Source organism: Stenella coeruleoalba (genome assembly GCF_951394435.1).
Source record: "Stenella coeruleoalba genome assembly, chromosome: 11".
Classification (NCBI taxonomy): Eukaryota; Metazoa; Chordata; class Mammalia; order Artiodactyla; family Delphinidae; genus Stenella; species Stenella coeruleoalba.
The window spans coordinates 13015013-13021607 of record NC_137157.1 but is presented as its reverse complement, the minus strand read 5'-3'; positions in this window follow the sequence as shown (position 1 = coordinate 13021607).

Here is a 6595-nt window from a genome sequence, read left to right as displayed (position 1 = left end):
CACAATTCATGAACAAATATTGATCCATTATCATTAACTAAAGTCATTACTTCACTGAGATTTCCTTAGTTTTTACCTAATATGCCTCTTCTGGTCCAGGATACATCCAGGACATCACATTATATTTATATTTACATAATATTTATATAATGTCTTCCTAGGCTCCTGTTGGCTATGAAGTTTCTCCGAATTTCCTTGTTTTTGATGACCTTGGCAGTATTTTGTAGACTGCCTCTCAATTGATTTTCTGATGTTTTTCTCATGTTTTGACTGGGATGATGAGTTCCTGGGAGGAAAACCAGAGGTAAAACGCCATTCTCATTACATCATATCAAGGGTACATACTAGCATCATGAATTCTCACTTCAAGATGTTAACCTTGATCATCTGGTAAAGACAGCGTTTGTCAGGTTTCTCCCCTGTATTCTTTTTTCCCTCTTTGCATACTGTGCTCTTTGGAAGGAAATCACCATGTATGGTCCACACTTAAGGAGTGGAGAGAGATGCTCCAACTCCTTGAGGGTGGATTATCTGTGTAAGTTATTTGGAGTTCTTCTGTGGGGGTGATGTATCTCTTCTCCCTCACTTACCTATTCATTAATTTATTACATCAGTGTGCATTCATACATTTTTATTTTATACTTCGAGTAGAATATTATCTTATTCTGTTTTTCAAATTGTTCCAGGTTTTCCTTTGGGAGCCCTTTAATATGCTCCCATGTCCCTTTTACATCCTCCATCACTGTACTTTTATGGGAAAAAAAAAGCACTTTCTTATTTTTCTGGAACTACAAGATGCCCCAGAGACATCTTGTAAATTCACTGCCCCAGTCTTAGAATCAGCCACTTCTCCAAGAGCACTGGTTCCTTTTATTAGAAAATGTTATTAAAAACCAAGATCTGGGTGCAAGGTAGTCTCATTGCTACTGAGGTGACTTTGTCTCCAGGTCCACTCAGCCAACAGAATGAGAAAATATGTGTGTGTCTACTAATTGCCTTATATATAGTATCTATAAATATTTCCATATGTAGACAACTGTATCTTTTTTAAGAAAAATATTAATTGACACTGGTGTGTCCAATTCTAGTCAATCTGACAATGTGTTCCTTGGTATTTACCCAAAAGAGTTGAAAACTCATATCTGAACAAAAACCTGAACACAGATATTTACAGCAGCTTTATTCATAATTGCCAAAATTTGGAAGCAACCAAAATGTCCTTCAGTAAGCAAATGGATAAACAAAATATGGTACATTCATACAATGAGATGTTATTCAGCCCTAAAAAGAAATGAGATATCATGCCATGAAAAGATGTGAACCTTAAATGCATATTACTAAGTGAAAGTAACCAATCTGAAAAGTCTACGTACTGTATGATTCCAAGTATACGACATTATGTAAAAGTCAAAAGAATGGAAACCATAGAAGACCAATGGTTGCCAGGAGTTGGGGGAGAAAGGGATGAATAGGGGATCACACAGGATTTTTAGAGTACTGAAACCATTCTATGTGATACATTGTTGGTGGATACATGTTACACATTTGTCAAAACACATGGAATGTACACCAAGAGTGAACCTTAATGTAAACTATGGACTTTGGGTGACAGTAATGGGTTAATGTAGGTTGACTGTCATAAATCTATCACCCTGGTATGGGATGTTGATTATGGGGGAGGCAGTGCAGGTAAGGAACAGGGTTCTATGGGGACTCTCTAATGTCTACTAAATTGCTATGTACCTAAAACTGTTCTAAAAATATGAAGTGTATTATAAATATGTAAATATTAAATATAATATTATATACATATCATGTATTATTTTACGTATTATATAATACATAGACAGAGAGACACACACACATATATAGCAACGCAGTACCTCCCATTTTGTTTGTAGGAAAAGCAGTGAATCTGAGGGATTATAAAAATATACATGTCAGATATGAACTAAAACCTTTGCATAATTGAAAAATAATTATTATGATTTAATCAGCCCAGCCAATGACACCATTCTTCTATTTGAATCCTGTACTATTTGGTTTTATAATTTTCAGCTATGATGACCATTAAAATCAAACATCAAAATAAACTGGATTTGGGGCTTCCCTGGTGGCGCTGTGGTTGAGAACCTGCCTGCTAATGCAGGGGACACGGGTTCGAGCCCTGGTCTGGGAAGATCCCACATGCCGCGGAGCAACTAGGCCCATGAGCCACAACTACTGAGCCTGCGTGTCTGGAGCCTGTGCTCCGCAAGGAGAGGCCACGATAGTGAGAGGCCCGCGCACCGCGATGAAGAGTGGCCCCCACTTGCCACAACTAGAGAAAGCCCTCACACAGAAACGAAGACCCAACACAGCAAAAATAAATAAATAAAATAAAATAAACCGGATTTTGAGCCAAATCTTCAAAGTGTTGTATCACATTATAACAAACTATAATTTCCATAAGTAATAAAGCATATTTCATCACATTGTCTTCACTAAAATATTTTTAATATTGAGATGTTTTAGTGAAAGAAACATGATTTTTGTGGTGTTACTGAAAGCATGCACCTCAGATTAGGACTTGGACCTCTGTGCCTGGACTTGAACCCACGCAGCTGGGACTCGAACCCGGCCAAAACCCACAGTCTTCCAACTGAGATCACACACCTGGTTTCAGGATTTAATGAAGTTCAGGTTCTTGAGGTCTCATCTCAGAAAGAATTCAGTGAGACACAAAGTGATATGTAAGAAGTGGATTTATTTAGAGAGAAGGACACTCCCCAGACACATCCCCATCTCAGAAGGTGAGAAAGGCCCCAGGGTATGGGGTTGTCAGTTTTTATAGGGGTGGGTAATTTCATAGGCTAATGAGTGGGAGGAGTATTCCAACTATTTTAGGAAGGGGCGGGGATTTCCAGGAATTGGGCCACCACCCACCTTTTGATCCTTATGGTCGGTCTTGGAACTGTCATGGCGCCTGTGGGTGTGTCCTTTAGCTTGCTGATGTGAGCATATGCTGAGGCTCAAGGTCTAGTGGAGAAAGTCGACTTGTCCACCATCTTGGACCCGTTTAGTTCTAATCAGTTTATGTAATGTCCTCGGGCTATGCCATTCTTTCAAAGGTTGTGCCCTGCTTCCTTCCCTCCTGCTTCATTATCACGTAAAATAAAATGATTGCAAATAAATTTATTTTTAACTTAGCTCTCTTTTCTATTATTTTGTGTAAAATAGATACAGTTTAATAAAATAAGACATATGTGTGATTTAAAAATAAATGATATATGTTTGGGGGATGTGCTCAAATTGTGTACCCATTTTGGAGGCGTATGATCAAAAAGTTTAGAAGCTAGTGGTTCGGGGGTCAGACACAGGAATAAATAGATTTTCTTTTTTTGCTTTGGGGACTATCAGCAGCATTATCATGTAGTTTTTTACTTAATTTTTTTTTTTTTTTTGCGGTACGCGGGCCTCTCACTGTTGTGGCCTCTCCCGTTGCGGAGCACAGGCTCCGGACGCGCAGGCTCAGCGGCCACGGCTCACGGGCCCAGCCGCTCCGCGGCATGTGGGATCTTCCCGGACCGGGGCACGAACCCGTGTCCCCTGCATCGGCAGGCGGACTCTCAACTGCTGCGCCACCAGGGAAGCCCCATATTTTTAAGTACGAAAGTTTCATGGGCCTCCAGAAAAACACGTATGCTTGACAGTTAGAAAGTGGCCACATTTTGCAGTTGAGGTCCTTTTCCTGTAAATGGTTTCCTTTATGTTGCAACACAGTATTTAATGAAAAATTAAGATGCATCTGGGGGACAAAAACTCTTTTAGCCATGCCTTCTTGGCTGGTCCATTACCCAGACTTCTATGGCACAGACTTTAAATTTATTCCTGTTTCCTACCTTCTGTTTCTTTCATTTTCCCAGAACTAAGATAGAAAAATCTTTGGCATCCTCTCATGAATCTGTGTGAGAGGCTGCTGATAAGGTAGTAGCCAGCCAACATCTTATTCCTGGAGAGGAGAGAACAATAAACTAGAAAATGCTATGGCCATGTGGAATAAGGATGAGTCATCTTTTCCTTACACGTTGAGAAGGTCTTAAGGTACTTAAATCATGATTATTAGCTCAGCAAGAGACCTTAGAAATCATTTAATCCAACCGTCATTTTAAAGATGAGGAAATTGAGTGTCAGAGAGCTTTAGTGGCTTACCCATAGAATCATCAGTTCGATGTAGTTCATAGAGATATTACAGTCTGACATTTTCATTTGTGATTGGAGACACTGAGGTTCAGCCAGTTAAGAGACTTTTCCAAGATTCCACGGTGAGACGGGCGATCCAAGAAGACATTCAGGCGTTTGAACCCTCAGAATCCTATGCTGAGTTGGCGGCACCCTAAATCAGTTAAGATCATTCAGTCTAAAGAGACAAAGGCTGAGAAGAGTTAAATGGTGAAATCCATTAGATCATGTTTCAGACTGAATCTGGGCTTCCTCACTGTGTCATAAAGAATTTAGCTGGTCTTTGTTCTCATTTCTGGTGATAACTTCTAAATCCTTGGAATTTCTTGAGTACTAAGAGCTTCTTTGTTATTCCTGGTGAGTACCTCTGACCACACCTGATCACCTGATAATGTATGCTAATTAGGTGACTCCTGGTGGACTGCTAAATAGTTTATGCTAATGAGATGCTAAGAATGGTGGCTGGTCATGCCCGAAAGACCAACCGTGTGATTAGAGGGTTGGGGTCTTGTGTCATGGGGCATCAGCCTCACCTCTAGAAGGACAGAGCAGCTGGAAATTGAGTTCAGTGGCCAATGAGCCAAGCAATCATACTAATGTAATTAAATCCCAGTAATAAGCTCCAGTGAGCTCCACAGTGCACCAAAGGGTACACGTCCTCGCCCAGTAGAAGTTTCTTGTCTGGGGTCCTCCCACACCTCACCTTATGCTTCTCCCTTTGTATCTTTTTGCTATGACAACAATGTAATTATAAGTCTAGCGTTTTCCCGAGTTCTACAAATCACTCTAGTGAGTCATCAAACCTGAAGAGGTAGTGAGAACCCCTGAGTTGCAACAGCTGGTCAGAAACAAGGGGGCCTGGGAACCCCCAGTCCTGTGACTGATGTCTGAATTAAAAGCAGGTTCGTGGAGGTCTGGGAACTTAACCTGTGAGGTTTGGCTTAACTCCAGGTAGTTGGTTTCAGAAGTCATTGCACTCATGTTCCTAAGATGCTGAAGTTTAGGGGGTGAGGACAGAGATGAGTCTGAACAAGCTAAGGTTAAGACAATCAGAAGTAAGCCCTGCTTTACTTTCTTCACAGAAACACCCATTCTCCAAACTGTGGCACCCACTATGTTTCCTAAGGCTCTAGGCCCATGATTGATTCTTTGAAACATCCTAGAAATATTCTCATCATTGGACACAACAGAGCAGTGCTTTTTTTCTGTTGGGCCCAGATTGGTTCTTTGGAGAGCAAGATAAAAATCTTTCAGTCATTTCTCTCATGGAGGTAAAAAAAAGGCAGGCAAGAATAAAAACCACTTCACTTCTTGTCTTGGGCAATTGCTGGTTTGTGTTTTGCCAAGTAAATTCAGGGATTGCTTGGATGTTGGAATGAGTTGGCAGCCAAGATGGCTGCCTCCCCTTCCCTCTTGAGGAAATTGGGCTTGTCCTGCTGTATTTTCCCTCTTTGGAATGGCAGGCAATTTTTAGAAGTCTTTTCTTGAGTCTGCTTGGTGCCCAAGCATGAATTCTGAAAGACAGAGAGAATGAAATAGCTAAAGAAAAGTTGAGCTTTGATGTTGAAGGAAGGGAAAGTACAGGTATATAGCAAGAGCCGTACAGAAAGACGGAGGGTACTATTTCTTTTTGTTGTTGTTTGTTTGCTTTTGGAGAGTACATGCTGTGGCCACAAGGTCTAGAAAATGCAGTAAGAAGAGAGGGTGAAGCAGCTTCAGACTTCTAGGAAGAAGAGAGTCTCTGATTTAGCCCTGCTTAGCTGGACTCACTAAGCATCCCATGGCAGGTCAATCCTTTCAAGAGCGTCAAGACCCTGAGATTTCCAGGCCCTCCAACCAGGGGGGGCGTGGGGATAATTCTCCTGCCCTTGTCTTACGGCAGGTGTGCCTGAAGAGAACCACGTACCTGTGGCGGACCAAAAAGATTTGTCCTTACGGAAAAGAATGGACTAATGGGAGGATTTTCTTCTCTGTCACAGTTCTTGTAAGGTGTAACCCTCTATTCCACTCCACGAAAGATAACATATTTGATAATTACAAATGGAGGATTTAATTAATTTCTAAAAGTATTTATGGAGTGTGTGCTATGTAGACCTGACACTGAGCTGAGAATGGGGACTAGAGGGAAGAATAAGGCACTTCTCAGCAGGTCATAGGCGAGCAGATGAATAATTATGAATAATCTCATGTGATAAGAGCTATCCTAGAGAGGTGTGCCAGTTGCTTGGGAGCAGAGATGAGCGCCCGGTTTTAGAATGGAGACAATGGAGAAGGGAGAGAAGGGAACATCTGACCTGGAGATAATCTGACATGGTGGAAAGGACAGGGGTTTGTTTGTTTGTTTGTTTAATATTTTATTTATTTACTTGGTCTC